At 37.6% G+C, this 18,843-nt stretch overlaps 1 long non-coding RNA gene across 2 annotated transcripts; it reads right to left on the reverse strand.

The window, feature by feature from the left end:
• Nucleotides 1-768: 768 nt before the first annotated feature.
• Nucleotides 769-11,853, reverse strand: LOC137636903 (uncharacterized). 2 transcript variants are annotated; one of them, XR_011043278.1, is made up of 4 exons: nucleotides 11,689-11,853; nucleotides 11,290-11,419; nucleotides 3,568-3,703; nucleotides 769-1,766 (listed from the first exon to the last, which is right to left on the reverse strand). It is a non-coding gene; the product is annotated as an uncharacterized lncRNA (long non-coding RNA). The 2 variants fall into 2 exon arrangements; XR_011043279.1 differs by having other exon boundaries at nucleotides 11,290-11,422.
• Nucleotides 11,854-18,843: the final 6,990 nt, after the last annotated feature.

Genomic DNA, 18,843 nt, shown 5'->3' on the forward strand with positions numbered 1-18,843 from the left:
AGAGACGTGCTCCGCCCCTGAAGGAAGAGAAACTCAGCAAGGGGGGAAAGAAGTCTGGGCGAAGGCAGCAACAGCAGTCGGAGACGATGAATTTATTAAGATGTGGGAAGTTCTCCCTCTGAAGGGAGAAACAACCTCACACCTGGGGAGGAAACTTCCCTCGGAAGGATAGTTGTCCAACCCCTGGAGGCGAACCTCCTTTAGCGTTCTAAGATGATCTGAAGTGCTGGTCATGTCAGGGGAGTACTTCTAAGAGAAGGGATGACGCCCATGACGACGTCCTCTGAGGGACGGCAGTGACAGCAGATTCCCCGGCCATGAACAGAACAGCTCTGCTTCGTCGGCACTCTTAGTCTAAGAAAAACTGCATAGTTAACTGGGAAAAAATAAAATTAATTATATAACAAATTCCCTAGGGAGGAACTCTGAAGAGGAACCCCAAGGGAACAACATAAAATAAGTATTGTGCCGACAAAAAATCAATTGTGTAACAAATTACCCAGGGAGGAACTCCGAAGAGGAACCCCGAGAGAACAACATAAAATTAAGTATTGCGCCCCTCCTTCCCCAGTCGACATCCACGGGAGAAGGCGGGGACGGAGTAACTGTAATAAAAACATAATTACAATTATTTAAATCAGCTAAGAATATTCACTAATAGTGAGAACCACTGACCCTCCGAAAGGAAGTGTTCCCCATGGGGAAAGCGGAGAAGTTAAAATATAATTATATTTTCACTAAAAATAACGGAGACAAACAATCGGAAGAGCAACCTAACCCGCGCACAGGCAAGGAGCTTCCCCAATAGAACACTGTTGTTGTAAAGGTGAAGGACCTCGAGAAGAGAAAGACCGTAGTCATTCTTTGAAAGGCCACATTCCCTTCGCTCAGAAATCCATGTTTCCCATAGGAAAAAGGATAAGGCAAAGACAATAGTTGAATGAAGAGGGTCCAGGCGATGACAATTCCCCTGCGGTGGCCGAGTTAACGGTTATATGCCGACGAGAAGACCGATGGAACAGAGAGAGAGAGGTTGTTCCCCACGAAGTGGAACTGTCCTGACCTTGCTAATTTACTCAAGTGTCGTTGTCGTATATGTATCACACACAGCGCAAACGCTGAAAAGGAAACTTATCACATTTCTGTACACATATATACATAAACATTAAGAATGTTTTCATATATATACAAGTATAAAAAAATTAAGTTAAAATACAATGGCAGTCCAGAATAGGCGAGGGGGGAGAGGAAACAACCGCTTTCGATCCGAGCCAAAAGTAAAGTGACTAAATCACAGGTGTGTGAACGGGAGTGGTAGCAAGCTAACCCTCCCTACCCCCGCTAACTAGCGGTGTGGGTAGTTAACCCTCGCTAGATTTTAATGGCTTGTCATTTCAGCTCCGCCGAAAGTATAACCCCTAATAAAAAGCGTGGTTTGTATTCCAGTTACGGAACAAATGTATTTTTCCCTAACTAATACAAACCTTCTGTTATTTATATAAGGATATATCTTTCATCAAAACAAGGAGCCAATTAAGACTTTTGGTGCAAGGTGGTAACTCTACCCATAGCTTGGGTAGAGGGTGGTACCAGTCACCTGTATATATACTCAGAGGGGTGAACTAGACACTTTTTTTTAATTGGTCTTAGAGTGGAGGTACCGTCCTAAAGTTCTCAAATTTGGGATCCTCCTTCCCGTGTCAGCTTTCTTTAAGCGGCAGGCCCCTTCCCGTGTCAGCAATTTTCATGTTGCATGTACCAAAAACCTGAAAAATATAACCCAGTTATTAAATAATTCCTAATTTCTTTGGTTTTATTATATTAAAGTACTTGTATTGATTAGAACATCAGAATAACAAAGTCTATCATTTGCTGTGTCCTTATTATGAAACCAGAACTAAATGTGAATGGCAAGGCTACTCCCACAATGTTTGGTACTGAATAAAAAATTTGCTCTGGGAGGAAAATCTCAAACAGTAAGGAGAGAAAAACATACAATACTTCATTCAAATACACGCTATAAGAGAAAAAAATCTGGGTAAATATAAGACACTTTAATTTCTAGCTAAATACCAAACCATATACTTTTTCCACTCGCTTCCTTTTTTTTTTTTCTTTTGCATTTCCAACCATGACAGGGCACACCACTCTACTATAAGCTTTATGGGGGACCCCAGTGGGGAAACCAGGGTTTTTGGGTGTGAGAAATGTCCAAAACGAGTGCTTTGCAGTAATGATAGTCATAAATGCATAATAAACACAATGTAGTTGGAGATATATGGATTACGTAAGTGGCTGGAAATTAGAACATTCATCTGATTCACTTTCCATCCTTCTAATGATTGATTGATTTATAGTTTCCAGGCATCCTGAAATCTAAGGTCATTGACGCTGGTAACACTTAATTTATGTATACAAAAATAAAAAATAAAATAAAACAAAAATAAAAGTATTTAATTAAAATCTTAAAAGTTGAATGTCATAAAAGTTTATAGTGTTCAGAAGACCTGCTTCTGAAATAAATCTAAAAATGCCATCAAGTGTGCCGTGCTGAAGCTCAATGACTTCTTCAAGGCATTCCCTCATTAAGTGGGCTCTTGGTTGTAGGATAAACAGCACGGCTGAAGCTCAATGACTTCATCAAGGCATTCCCTCATTAAGAGGGCTCCTGGTTTTAGAATAAATAGCACGGCTGAAGTTCAATGACTTCATCAAGGCATTCCCTCATTAAGTGGGCTCCTGGTTGTAGGATAAACAGCACGGCTAAAGCTCAATGACTTCATCAAGGCATTCCCTCATTAAGAGGGCTCCTGGTTTTAGAATAAACAGCACGGCTGAAGCTCAGTGACTTCTTCAAATCATTCCCTCATTAAGTGGGCTCCTGGTTGTAGGATAAACAGCACGGCTGAAGCTCAGTGACTTCTTCAAGGCATTCCCTCATTAAGAGGGCTCCTGGTTGTAGGATAAACAGCACGGCTGAAGCTCAGTGACTTCAAGGCATTCCCTCATTAAGAGGGATCCTGGTTTTAGAATAAACAGCACGGCTGAAGCTCAATGACTTCATCAAGGCATTCCCTCATTAAAAGGGCTCCTGGTTTTAGAATAAATAGCAAATGAATTCCAGTAAGTTTCAATAAAATAATGGCACATTCAAAATCAACAGATTTTTAAAGACAAAGACCCAATTTTCTTACAAATAAAATGGTAACAATAAATTTTGACAAGACATGCAGTATCCCCTTCCAGTAATAAGGGTGAAGACACCCAAGGGTTTGTGAACAGACCAATTATAAATGCTTCACATTTAGACAAATTATTGATTTGGAACAATTTTTTGTAATGAGTATGAAGTTATACTGTATTTTTTTTCAGAAAATACAGTTTAACTTCATACTTGCCGGTCTTAAGACCACACTAGATAACCTATAACTTTTAATTGAATGAAGGCAATGAGTTTACATAGAAATTAAAATACAACTGAACTCTAAATGCGGTGCTTAAGAAAAAAAAAATTATCAAGCCAATGTCTATTTAAAATTCCACATAGGGTGATAAGAAAATTTCTACCATATTTGTTAACTGGGTAAAGATGCTTAAATTCTTCCTGATGCAAATGACGTCAGCATAATCTTGAAATTCACTTCTAATCTTGATTGTCAGATCAACACTAAGACGTACCGCATTGCAGACTGTGAAGAATTACCTGTAGAAATAAAATAAGTATTAAAAACATAGACCTTTTTTGTTCATTCAACATCAAATTCACTTATTACTAAGCTAAGCAAAAATCCAGATTTTACTACAACATTTAAAGACACGAGAATACTAAAAAAATCCTAGATATATCTACAAATGAATGAATAATTACATACATATATACACTAAGGCACTTCCCCCAATTTTGGGGGGTAGCCGACATCAAACAAATGAAACAAAATAGGGGACATCATCTCTCTATGCTCCTACCAGCCTGACAAGGGACTCAATTGAGTTTGGCTGGTACTGCTAGGGTGGCACAGCCCACACTCCCACATTATGAATAATTAGTAATTAAAAATTGAAAAACAACGGCGGTTACAATTTCATTAAACTGAAAGACAAAAAGGCCAAAATGGAAAAAAAAAATACATTCAATACTTGACGACTTTCTACAAAACACCTCTACAGGATTGCAATTGGATATATAGAATCTAGCCCATATGAAGTACAAAGAGGCAAGACAGCAGGGTGGGAGAAAGAAAGCCGGTATAATAGTCAAGTAAAAGCGCCTAGGGTCCGACGGCGAAAAAGACAAATTAAATTAGGGCACAGCAGCTTTCAGAAGCAAGTAAAATGAAGGGACTCGATAGTTGATGCTGAAATTTATCAATAAAACTACAGTTAACCCTTTTACCCCCAGTCTATTTGGAAATTTCCAACCCTTAACCCCCAAGGGGTTATTTTTTCCCAGCACATTTTGCAGTATATTTTTTTAAATTGCTCTAACAGCCTTAATTTTTGTCATAGAGAGGTCAGGTTGGTCTCATTCTCTTGGAAAATGCCAGAATTTTCTCAAAAATTTTTCAAAAATATGAAAAAAATATTTTTATAGCATTTTTTTGCAAGGACGTACCGGTATGTCCATGGGGGTAAAGGGATAAGTTTTGTGAAACATACCAGTACGTCCTTTGGGGTTAAAAGGGTTAAGCAAATCATCTCTCTAATTCTATTATCTGTGACTATATACTGGCTGCTGGAAGATGCCCAGTACAGTATCATAAAATACTCCTCACTAAACTACCCAATATAAATTGCTTGTTGAATGATCTCCAAGTTCTTATCTAGCCATCTACGTATTGTGCGCAGAAGGAGCAAATGGATGCCTCAAGCAGTCACTTCAAAACAATGCTGTCAACACTTGCAGTACTGTACTTCAGTACTAAACAATGCTGTCAACACTTGCAGTACTGTACTTCAGTACTGTTTGTTACCTATGCACTGCAGTAAAGGTTACAGTACTATACAGAGTGTCAAGAGTACCTTTAGCCACACTTTGCATTGTCCAAAACTGATGAAAATTCACATGTTCAGCAATTGGCATTTAGTAAATCCATTAATAACCAACATGAAAACACAAAATGACAGACTAGGTTAGGTTATGAGAAAATGGGTTTGTGTGCACTGAAGGCAGAAATTTCAGAATACGACTGAATTATGACTACGTTTACACCTCCAAAAACCACTCGGTTTAACTTCCTTTCTTACAATTACGTTTTACACCATCAATTGCTGTAATTGTGTCATTATTTGTACCCGATCTAACTACTTCGAGGACATGAAAGTGCCGTAACGGCGCCCTTCACGGCCTGCACAAAGTGGCATAGTTGGACCTCACGGGCAGGAACACCTGAAAAAGAAAGAGAAAAGAAATTAGTTCCAGCTAGCTTAGGTTAACGGGAGAGTGAGACACATCTACACTCTACTGAGCCAAAATAAAAAGTGACCGAGTCACCAGTGCTGGTGGGAGGAGTGGGTGAACACACCCCCGCTAACTACCGGGTTACTAAAACCCTAGTCAACTTCAGTTTCGACTAGTTTTCAGCTCCACCGATATAACAATGCTAGGTTGAAGAGCGGAAAGTTTGTATACTGAGTCAGGACAACTATTCATAATGAAACCTGCTAGAAAAACATCTACAGCTGAAAACAAGACACTGAAAATGAAAAATTCATAGATAATTTGTTTTTTTCCTTAACTAATACAGACCTGGAATTATTTATGTGGATTATCTTTCAGCATAGCTGAAAGGTAGCCATTAGATTTCAACTGCGAGGTGGTAACCCTGCTTACCCACTCGAGGGTGGCTGGGAGTAACTACAGCAGCTCCAGTTGACATAGATGATAACCTCTGGGGTAAAGGAACACGTTCCTTCGGACGTGAAGGAAGGTCTGGACTAATAGGTACGTTAGCGGACCTATTAAGAGAGCAGAAGAGGACTCATCGCTTGAGTGCACACGCAAACCAAGACGCAACTCCTCCTGTAGCTTCTCCTTTGATGGGGACCCCGTCAACCCTAAGGAGGGCCACAGCAAACTAACAGCGTCACATGAGAGGGACTTCCCTGCGGATGAATCCCTCACTGCCTCTCTAGGGTCGACAATATGAGGAGACACCAAGCGAGGTTATCCCAGCGTTACCAGGGCGCCACTCATACTAAACTTCTTCCGCTTCGAGGCTGACCCCGAAGGGGAAGAATCCCTTTAAAACTACTTCTTCCGCATACCAAACCTCACCCACTGCTAGGACAACCACTCCCGACACACACTACCAAGGAGATTCCTTCGAACACGAGCGACTTCGGTACAAAGGACAGAGTGTGTGCAGCGTGTGTGAGGATCAGTCTCCTCCGAGGACATGAAGGTGCCGCAACGGCGCCCGTCACGCCCTGGACAAAGTGGCGTGGTTGGACCTCACAGGCAGGCTCACCTGAAACAGAAAAAGAGAAAAGAAATTTGTTCCAGTCAGTTTAGGTTAACAAGCAATGACGTAGGGATCACCATGTACCGTAGATCGTACTCTGAAATGAGAAAAAATAAATATTTCTTTAAAATAACTTTAATAAATTAAAAAACAAAATGGTGGTAGCTAGAACAATTAGAAAGATTAATTTTTCTGGATTAAGTTCTGAAAAAAAAAAATGTAAAAAAAATTATAAGGTTTCCTGAAAAAGATGAAAATTTTACAAGCAAAAATTACATATGAAGACGACTGAAGACGACGAAGACTTAGACGAACTCAATGACGATGACTTTGACTTCAATATGAAGATAACATCAACGACGACCTAGTTTGTAGTATGCATTTTGAAATCCATCCATAAGAGCTAGTTGTTACACCTCGAGTCAAACCACATGGTCCTATAGAATGGGAGGAATAAATGTGGTTGAGGAATGATGGTGTTTGTAAAACACTAGCATTCCATGAAGGCAAACCTCTTCCTTCCCACTAGGTCATATCAAAATATCCCTGCCAGAGATATTTTTCTCCTTTTGTTCCTACTCTAACCCTCCACTAGAGTAGGACACTCATCTTCTGGCATGAACAGATAATGGAGTTTGTGTGCTAAAACCACACATATTGGGCAGGTCACATCATAGCAGCAATTGTCTGCTTAAATTAGACATCTTCTAGCAGATCACATTATAGTTTACACTTTTCTAGTCATGACTAGGAGATTCCAGGACCTCCTAAGAATGCAGTGCAAAATATTTGGGTTAAAACTCCCTATTCTTTATTTTATAGATAGCCCTAATCTTAAAACCTTTTAAGAGCTTTGGAACACTAAATTGCAAGATTCTGCAATGTCTTCTGGGAGAGTTTATCGCTGGTACTCCTAATACCTCACGGTACGTCTGCAACTGGTTAAATCACTTGCAGGATGACCTTAGGTCGTTTCTCACGTTCCTCAGGAGTCTTGTCCTTCCTGGCGAGGATTCTCGACCTAAATCCCAGGGTTAAACAGAGTGGGAACGCGGAGTAGCTTACAGGCGTTTCCCGATGTTCCGAATGGAATAAGTTGAGTGATGGCGAAAACCTTCATAAAATATCCTTTCCAACATGCGATGATGCTGGGATCACCATGTACAGTAGATCGTATTCTGAAATGAGAAGTAACACATATTTCTTATATAGTTTAATAAATTAAAAAAACAAGTGGTGGTAGCTAAAACAATTAGGAAGATTCAATCTTTCCGGATTAAGTTCTGCAAAGAAAATGTAAAAAAAAAAATTATAAGATTTCCGGAAAAAGATATAAAATTCTACATGCAAAAATTACATATGAAGACGACTCTGATGATAACGACGAAGACTTAGACGAACTCAATGACGATGACTTTGACGACGACCTTGTTTGTAGCATGCATTTTGAAATGCCTCCATACATAAGAGCTAGTTGTTACACCTTGAGTCAAACCACATGGTTCTATAAAGTGGGAGGAATAAATGTGGTTGAGGAATGATGTTGGTGTTTGTAAAACACTAGCATTCCACGAAGGCAAACCTCTTCCTTCCCACTAGGTCATATCGAATCATCCCTGCCAGAGATATTTTTCTCCTCTTGTTCCTACTCTAACTCTCCACTAGAGTAGGAGACTCATCTTGCAAGCACAGATAGTGGAGTTTGTGTGCTAAAACCACACATCTTCACATCATATTGGCAATTGTGTGCTTAAAACAGACATCTTCTAGCAGATTATATTATAGTTTACACTTTCCTAGTCATGACTGTGAGATTCCAGGACCTCCTAAGAATGTAGTGCAAAATATTTGGGTTAAAACTCCCTATTCTTTATTTTATAGATAGCCCTTACCTTAAAACCTTTTAAGAGCTTTGGAACACTAATTGCAAGATTCTGCAATGTCTTCTGGGAGAGTTTATCGCAGGTACTCCTAATACCTCACGGTACGTCTGCAACCGGTTAATCAATTGCAGGATGACCTTAGGTCACACCCTTAACGTTCGTTTCTCACGTTCCTCAGGAGTCTTGTCCTTCAGGCCGAGGATTCCCGACCTAAATCCCAAGGTTAAAAAGATTGGGAACGGGGAGTAGCTTACAGGCGTTTCCCGATGTTCCGAACGGAATAAGGTGAGTGATGGCGAAAACCTTCATAAAATATCCTTTCCAACATGCAATGATGCTGGGATCACCACGTACAGTAGATCGTAGTCTGAAATGAGAAGTAACACATATTTCTTATATAAAGTTTAATAAATTAAAAAAACAAGTGGTGGTAGCTAAAACAATTAGGAAGATTAACGTTTCCGGATTAAGTTCTGAAAAAAAAGGTAAAAAAAAAATTTATAAGATTTCCTGAAAAAGATATAAATTCTTCATGCAAAAATTACATATGAAGACGACTCTGATAATAACGACGAAGACTTAGACGAACTCAATGACGATGACTTTGACGAATGCAATACTAAGACTTCAATATGAAGATAACATCAACTTCGATAACTTCAACGACGACAACTTCAACAACGACCTTGTTTGTAGTATGCATTTTGAAATCCATCCATAAGAGCTAGTTGTTACACCTTGAGTCAAACCACATGGTTCTATAAAGTGGGAGGATTAAATGTGGTTGAGGAATGAAGTTGGTGTTTGTAAAACACTAGCATTCCACGAAGGCAAACCTCTTCCTTCCCACTAGGTGATATTGAAACATCCCACCCGGAGATATTTTTCTCCTTTTGTTCCTACTCTAACCCTCCACTAGAGTAGGAGACTCATCTTCTTGCAAGCACAGATAGAGTTTGTGTGCTAAAACCACACATCTTCTGGCAGATCACATCATAGCGGCAATTGTTGTGCTTAAATCAGACATCATCTAGCAGATCACATGATAGCTTGAATTTTTCTAGTCAAGACTAGGAGATTCCAGGACCTCCTAAGTATACAGTGCATTAAAGTATACCATATCGGAACAAATGATCATTTACAAAATAATGCTTTCACTTCTATCATTTTGTAGATCATACTCTGAAAGAAAAAAAAAATGGTAAATTAACTATAACACAATTATGAAGAACATTTTCTTCCGAATAAAGTCCTCCGAAATCATACTAAAAAATACCAGCATTATAGAACAGGCTAATATATAAATCAGCCTTCAACACAATATCTAGGTTAAAACTCCCTATTCTTTATTTTATAGATAGCCCTTATCTTAAAGCCTTTCAAGAGCTTTGGAACACTAAATTGCAAGATTCTGCAATGTCTTCTGGGAGAGTTTATCGCCGGTACTCCTAATACCTCACGGTACGTCTGCAACTGGTTAAATCACTTGCAGGATGACCTTAGGTCGTTTCTCACGTTCCTCAGGAGTCTTGTCCTTCCTGGCGACGATTCCCGACCTAAATCCCAGGGTTAAAAAGAGTGGGAACGGGGAGTAGCTTACAGGCGTTTCCCGATGTTCCGAATGGAATAAGTTGAGTGATGGCGAAAACCTTCATAAAATTTCCTTTCCAACATGTAATGATGCTGGGATCACCATGTACAGTAGATCGTACTCTGAAATGAGAAGTAACACATATTTCTTATATAAAGTTTAATAAATTAGAAAAACATGTGGTGGTAGCTAAAACACAATAAGGTAGATTCAATTTTTTCCGGATTAAGTTCTGAAAAAAAAGGTAAAAAAAAAATTTATAAGATTTCCTGAAAAAGATATAAATTCGACATGCAAAAATTACATATGAAGACGACTCTGATAATAACGACGAGGACTTAGACGAACTCAATGACGATGACTTTGACGAATGCAATACTAAGACTTCAATATGAAGATAACATCAACTTCGATAACTTCAACGACGACCTTGTTTGTAGTATGCATTTTGAAATCCATCCATAAGAGCTAGTTGTTACACCTTGAGTCAAACCACATGGTCCTATAAAATGGGAGGAATAAATGTGGTTGAGGAATGATGTTGGCGTTTGTAAAACACTAGCATTCCACGAAGGCAAACCTCTTCCTTCCCACTAAGGTCATATCGAAATATCCCTGCCAGAGATATTTTTCTCCTTTTGTTCCTACTCTAACCCTCCACTGAGTAGGAGACTCATCTTCTTGCAAGCACAGATAGTGGAGTTTGTGTGCTTAAATCAGACATCTTCTAACAGATCACATAGTTTACATTTTTCTAGTCGTGACTGGGGGATTCCTGGACCTCCTAAGTATGCAGTGCATTAAAGTATACCATATCGGAACAAATGGTCCTTTATAAAATACTGATATCACTTTTATCATTTTATATATCATACTCTGAAAGACAAAACAGGCTAATATATAAATCAGCCTTCAACAAAATATTGATTATTAGGGCAAACCACCGGTTCATGAGTTTTTGGACCCCATTATACAAAGACAATTATGGGCGGCACCAGTACGATACCAGGGTTTTAAGGGTGGGGGAGTGTCACAAACGAGAGATTTACAGCAATAATAAGTCAGAAATGCTAAATAAGAACAAGATAACAAGGTTGGAAAAATATATGGATCATGTAAGTGGATGAACATAGGGAAACTGTGATTATTTAACACATTTGAGATTTGTAAAAGGGTACAGAACCTAACAAACCCACCTAACCTAACTTAGTAGTTCCCAGTTGGCAACCCCTAGCTGGGGTCAAGACCCCGGACCCCCTTCCCAGGTCACAACCCCTAGCCAGGAGCAAGCCCCCGAACCCCCTTACCAGGTCACAAACTAAAGCGGAATGACAATTCACAAATAAATCCTTACCTTAAGTTTGGGAGGTCGAAGGCTGTGGGTCCTCCGTTGACAAAGGAAGAACTGTCACTGACCCTGTCGTAAACGTAGATGGGTGGGGGTACAGTTTGGCGGCTTGAAGCAGGGAATTAGACCTCTTGTGCTGCTGGAAAAATAAGCACACTTTAGTTTGCTAATTATTGAAAAAAAGAAACTGAACATTAAAATACGTATAATAATTTGTACCTGGCAGATAAAAATATAACGAGATAAATATTGAATAAAATGAATCACTGTGGATAACGCTACCCGACTTTATATAATGTTGTATCAAGGGCACAAGGGTCTCGGCATTTCTTGGTTGGTCCACCAAGCGACCAAAAACATTTTTTTTGCTCTCCGGCTCCATACCACTGAACACCCACACCCTACCTCTGTTAAATTTTGTCCTCCCAAGCTTGGATTCATCCACTTCGACGACACTGCCAGGCCCACCAATACCCGGCGAGTTCTGGCAGTAATTTTAAGAGACTTCCGAACAATAAGACCTCCAGTTAACCAAAGTTTGTAATGTCCAGCCAAGGTTATAGGTGACATAGCCGTGCGAAAAGGCCCTTTCAAGCAAATGATTCACAAACAGCAGTATTTCCCATGCTCGGACGTGAGCCTTTTTCAAGAAAGTGCCCTCAAATGCGGTTACGGAAAAACCGCATGCACGATGCTTTCCCTTCTTAGCAACCTTGACTGATTGATTACAAGCCCACTGATTAACTTGAGATCTAAAGACACATGGCTGTTGGCAGGAAGGGCATTGAATGTCTGAAGGGGCGACTCCATGGTTCTGTAGGAATTCATATACCCCTTCATTATCTCTGAAAAAGAGGGAATTTATCTCCCACTCCCTCAGACAACAACCTTGGCATATGGAAAAACAGTGGGGATAGGTGTTGTAAAAGAACATACGGGAACTCATGAAGAACTACTTTAAGCTGTTAATTAGTTTAAAAAAAACCACCTGACAGATATGTCATTATAAATGCACAGAAAGCTCTGCAAACCATGGAAAAAAATGCATGCACAGTAAGTCCCTTTCAGTCTCTCAAATGTAAACAATGGACTTAAGAGTAAAAAACATACTTCACTTTTAAATCGACCGATACGGAAGTTATTATGAACCAGCCCACATTAAACATAAACATATAGAGAAGGACAACAAGCTAGCCAGCACTCGTCCATTTCTTATAGCGGATTTCAATTTTGCTAGATATTCAACTATCATCTATCAACCTTGCTTTTTTTAGGATTGTGGTAGCCTTATTTGGTAACGTTGCTGACTGGGATTCGAGTCCCGCTCAAACTCGTCAGTTCCTTTAGTAGCTGCAACCTCACCATCCTCGCGAACTAAGGTTGGGGTCATTTGGGGGTGCCTATAGGTCCACCTACTGAGGCATCTGCATCCCTTACCTGGCCCTCCCTGATCCTGTGTACTGATCATATGTATTTATAGTCAGTCTCTAGGGCATTGCCCGGCTTGCTAGGGCAATGCCACCATCCCCTGCCTCTGCCATTCATGAGTAACTCAACACCTGGCTCGCCTCTGTACCGACAAGAGATGAGCATCATGCTCAGCGTGTAAGCCGAGCAGACAAGTATTTTAGCAGACAAACCTCCGATTACTCAACCACCTCTACACTACCCGATTACAGTTTATAATTCTATCTTTCAACATTTCATGAAACTATAATTAATTCTACATATTTACAGAAAATGGACATCTGTGAATTGCATCTTAAAAACTATTATATGAAGGAACATATCGTCAAACTACCCCCAAAACAGCATTAAAGATATGGTAAAGGATAGGTTAGGATATGTTAGGTCTGATACCCGAGACTATCGACCTTTTTGGCTGGTGAATCTCTTTGCAATAACATAAACGATCATTCATTTAAAGTAAACCCCCCAAAAAAATTGCCTTGGCAAAGAAAACGGTATAAACCCATTTTCTACTCGTTAGCACTGAACTATACTATAACAATTTCTATATTCAACAAATTTCGGTAAAGTTGTATTGTATTACAGGGTGTGATTTCGAACAGAAAATTTTTTCCTATAGTAAATAACGTGATTTAACCGAATTTGACATTTATGTCAACCGCAAACAAACAGATCAACCAATTCAACTAACTTCAAGTTGCGAATTGGTTGCTGTTAAGGATGAAATGAAAGTGAAAACTGGTTAAATCACATTATTTTCTACAGGAAAACATATATTTTCTGTTAAAATGGCTAAATATAATCACTGTTGTCATATATATATATATATATATGTTAAAATATTCAAATATAAGCACTTGTTCAACGGTGTCACTTCACTCACGAATGTACTGCGAACGAAGAACGATAACATTAGCAACGTTACCAATGATACACAGTGTTACCAATGATGTCTGGGATTGTTACGATAATATTACCAGTTACACAATATATAAAAAGTACAAAAAGGGTACAGAACCTAACAAACCAACCTAACCTAGTAGTTGACAGGTCACAAAACTCAGGTATTTACTCAGAACGGTAAAATTAGTCACGATACGAATGATAAACAGCGTTACCAACGGTACGGTGACATTACTAGCGATAATAATGCTAGATATTTCCATACGTATTTTAAATAATTTTTCCATATAAGTTTTACACAATCTATAAAAAGTACAAAAAGGGTACAGAACCTAACAAACCCACCAAACCTAACCTAGGAGTTCCCAGGTCACAAAACTCGCGTATGTACTAGGAATGTTAAAATAAGCAACGTTACCAATGATACACAGTGTTAACAATGTTACAAAGGCATTGCTAATGGTAGCAATGCTACGGTAATATTATCATGTGTATTTTAAAGATTTTTTTCTATATAACCTTTACATTATATAAGAAAGTACAAAAAGGGTACAGAACCTAACAAACCCACCTAACCTAACCTAGGGATTCCCAGGTCACAAACCCAATATAATACCCTTTGTTATATCACTTCACTCACGTTACGGCAACGTTAGCACTGTTATGATAACATCACATATAATGGTTCTTGTTTTGCCCTTAGCTCGCTTCGCTCGCATGAAATTAAAACATCAAGCTCGCATGTACTGGCAAGCGGTAATTTTAAGCTGCGCACGCTAACATTAGTAATGTTACGCTAACGTTAGCGACGTTAAATATAATGGTTCTTGTTCCTCGCTTGCGATCACAGGAAAATAAAACATCAACCTCGTATGCACTGGCAAGCGGTAATGTTGAGCTTCGCACTCTAACAAAATATAGTAAAACTAACACATTAAAGTTAAAGAAATTAATGACTTATGACCGTGACGACGTAACTTGTGGGTCACGGGGATGTTGTGACAGAGTCTGTGGCGTCTTAGCTGCTTTACCTTAGTTTAGTACAGCACTTGGAACACTGTCTTGGAACATTGTAAAAGTTGGTATATTACATTATGAAATTTAAGAAAATTACCAACATTAGAATACACCAAAATAGTTTCAAGTATGGATTACTGAAGTTAAAATTTTCTAAAACTTCCATCGTAAAATACGCAAAAAGAAGTCACTTGAACTAACAAAGACCTGACTTGGACAAAGGTTTCCACGGAAAAGGGTTTGTTGGAAGGTGGGGGTAGGGAAATATTAAACCACCAATGCAAACTTTACATACGTATGGGTTCGTGATTGGTTAACGGAAAAGCAACGGAGTCTAGAGAGTAAACATGAATGAACTAAAATGGGAAACTTGTCCAGAGAAAGTATTTATGTGAAATCTGGGAGTGACAAGGTAATAACAAAATGTATAAAAGTAAAATATAAAGATAAAATGGAATGCATGATAAATAATATTCGATGGGTATATAAAATTGTGATTTTATAAGGCATCGGATAATAAAACGTGTAATACTAGGGTCAATCGTAATATGTATACGAGGGTATTACATAAAAGGAATGATATAGTTGAACTGGATCAAGTAATAGACTTGAACAGAGCTGGTAGAGACGAACAGTTACATTTCACGATTAGAGAAGAAGAAATCCTATAGGTGGAGGAAAAGTCTGCGCAGGGAGGCGGGGTTTTTGCGCAGAAGGTCGAAACCTGCTATGTACATACGAACGTACTGGAGCGACTAGTAGAATGAGAAAAATTAAATGAAAAACGGTATTTTTGTAGTGAATTACAGGGCAATGTAACCTAGGAAAAAAACTACTGTTTCTTATAGAAAAAATTACGCTCTCTTAAAAAATGACATTCGTTTCCGTCGCAAATGAATAGTTTCAGAAATATATATACATCTATATCCTACGATAATAGGGGACCCCCAGTGGGAACTCGGGGTTTTGGGTGGGGAAAACATACTGGGGAAAAGATATATAATTGTTTTCCTATAGTAAATAATGTGAATTAACCAAATTTGATGTATATTTCAATCGGAAACAAACAGATCAACCAATTCGGATAACTTTGAGTTGCACGGTGTCACTTCTCTTACGAACGAACGATAACATTAGCAACGTTACCAATAATACACAGCGTTACCAACGTTGACGTATGGTACACAGAGTTACCAACGGCACGTTGACATTACTAAAGATAGTAATGATAGATATTTCCATATGTATTTTAAATTCTCCATATAAGTTTTACTCAATATATAAAAAGTACAAAAAGGGCACAGAACCTAACAAACCCACCTAACCTAGCCTAGTAGTATGAAAGGTCACAAAATAACATTTGATCTACATCGAACGTTGGCAGCACTGGTTACTGTATTTTTTCATGACACAATCTTTGTAACGGCGCCTCCAAAGTTTATCCAGATATACTGTTTTGTATTTTCCTCCAGTTATTATAATTTCAAGAAGGTAATGTATAGAGAAGAAAAGACTTGTTTTACGTTTATATATCGATTCCCCAGTATGTTTTCCCCACCCAAAACCCCGAGTTCCCACTGGGGGTCCCTCATTATTGGAGGATATAGATGCATATTTATTTCTGAAACTATTAATTTGCGACGGGAACGAGTGTCATTTTTGAAGAGAGCGTAATTTTTTCTATAAGAAACAGTAGTTTTTTCCTGGGTTACATTAGTATGGATTAATATACAATGAAACCCAATTTTCCTGGGGGGGAATTTCAGACAGGGGTTGAAAAATTTCCTGCTAAACCAATTCTGCACTACTATCTTTCCAAGGTTACATTGCCCTGTAATACAATAAAATAATACCTTTTTCAATATCAAAACGTAATGTAACTGTAATAAATTGTACAAAAATATATGCGAAATATATGCGTTGGATAACACAGGGTGGGAGGCCAAGAAAGATCGTAGTATTGGGGTACTGGAGAATTACGCTATTTGCATGCAGTATATTACACATTTCCCTATTAAATGTACAATTTAATTAACATAAAATGAATGTAGACACCGCACCAACATGTGAAATAACTTACATCAGGTTAATTTAGGAGAAAAACACCGAAAATAGAACACAGAATTCGCCTTCAACACAACAACAACAAACTTTGCCGGCCCTCTGAAGATGTTCCAGTAATACGTGAAAGGATATGTTAATGTTTAAAAATTATTTTAAATACGTAATAAACTCCTGTAAATTATTTAAAATAACTTTAAAATTAATAAAGATTTGTTTTCCGAATAAAATGAACTATATAGCTCGTCTGAAGTTATAATTTATAGTTTCTATATTCAGTTGAGTACGTAGCACGAAAGTCTTATAAAATGGCCTCCTGATTCAAGGATTCTTTGCTTATTATAACCACAAATTTCTTTATTTATCACATTTTAAGTTATAAAAAAGGCATTTCATAGTAATTAAGTTGAATTTAGTTAATTATTAATGAATATTCACTACTGTAAATATATATATTTAACCTAAAAAACAAAATAAGTTACGAATATTGTTAGCAGACTACAAAATTGATTACCCAATTGTTTTATTTAACCTTACATTTATCTTTTATATAAAAAAAACCGACTTATCTATTATATTTAATGATTATATATTACGTAAAATGTGTCCAATATAATAAAACTGATCTAAGGTGTATGTAATAAAGAATATATTTACTTTCATTGACAGCCCTAATGCACGACTGTATAGGCCTATTCTTTAGACATACATTGGTAAAAATATATTTCAGAAATAATTATAGCAACTTTTGCCTTTCTGAAGATTATTCAAACTTTAAAAAAACATTATGAAATCTATATTTCCTAAATTATTACTAAAATGATATAATTATAACCAATTTTGTAGATTACTGATACTCTCTTTGGATTTAAAACTAGAAAACTTGAATGTATTTTGTTCATATTGTTTGGTAAAGCAAGTGCTAGATGCTTTGGGAAAGCATATATATATATATATATATATATATATATATATATATATATATATATATATATATATATATATATATATATATATATATATATATATATATAAAGTCTAGACATAAGGAAGATAATAAGAATGACCAAGACAGAAATAAAATCAGAAACCAGAAAGTGGGATACTGAAAAGTAGAAAGAAATAAAAAGTAGAGTGAGCTTAGCAATACATAGAGAGTGGAAGAAAGAAATTAAAGAAGAAATATACGCTAACACAATTGCTACAGTGATATTTTTAGAGCAAGGATCAATACGTTAAGACTAAACATTGTGGTAGACTTTTAAGATCTTGAAGGACCTTTTCCTTCAGCCTTAGAAAAAGACAGACGGTCGATCTGGCATAAAAAAAACTACCCCTGGAAAAGGCTTGTAGCTTGGATCTTGGATGCTGGGAGCTTAATGATTGTATCAAAGGATACTAACTTTACATTCATCAAAACTGCGTACTCCTATAAACAAGACGGAAAAGTTTTATTGGTGAGGCTGGATTTTATCAGAGGTTCTGTATGAACATTTATGTAGTTGCTGTACTTCTGAACTTTTGGTTAATCTCATCACACCTATGGTCTGTCCTAAGTGGACAGACAGTCAACGTGGCTTCGAAGCTATCAAAGCTTACATGAGTGTTGAAGGAACCTGAATTTGACAAGCTGTTTGTTAACAAAGTAGATGCTTATGATGTGGCTGAAGGAGCAGTTTGGCTTGGACTAGTGACTTGATTTATAAAGTTTCTTTTTCTGAAAATAAACTGAAGCCTCCTCAGTTCCTATGGTGCAGTGAATATCCTAAAGAAATTCTATAGGGAAGATTGTTGAAAATTCAGAAAGTTAAACATGGGTACTGAGATTACAGGTGATAAAACTTCCTACCATAAAAGTTTAACTTTGGAAATTTTAACTCTCCAATATTGCAGTACATCCCAACTTGAAAAGGAATGTAGTTATCATTTTACCTTTTTTTTTTTTTTTGTTTGCTGACATGTTTTGAAGATGTCGAATTTTTGTACATTTTTGTTTATAAAATTTCTAGTGTAACATATTTTGTTAATTGGATCTACAATGCTCTGTCCCCTATCAAGGGGAGGGATGCTATAAATAGTCTCTTAATGTTCATCTTTTTTGTTTCCCAT

Source organism: Palaemon carinicauda, unplaced genomic scaffold, assembly GCF_036898095.1.
Source record: "Palaemon carinicauda isolate YSFRI2023 unplaced genomic scaffold, ASM3689809v2 scaffold438, whole genome shotgun sequence".
In the NCBI taxonomy this organism is placed as follows: domain Eukaryota; kingdom Metazoa; phylum Arthropoda; class Malacostraca; order Decapoda; family Palaemonidae; genus Palaemon; species Palaemon carinicauda.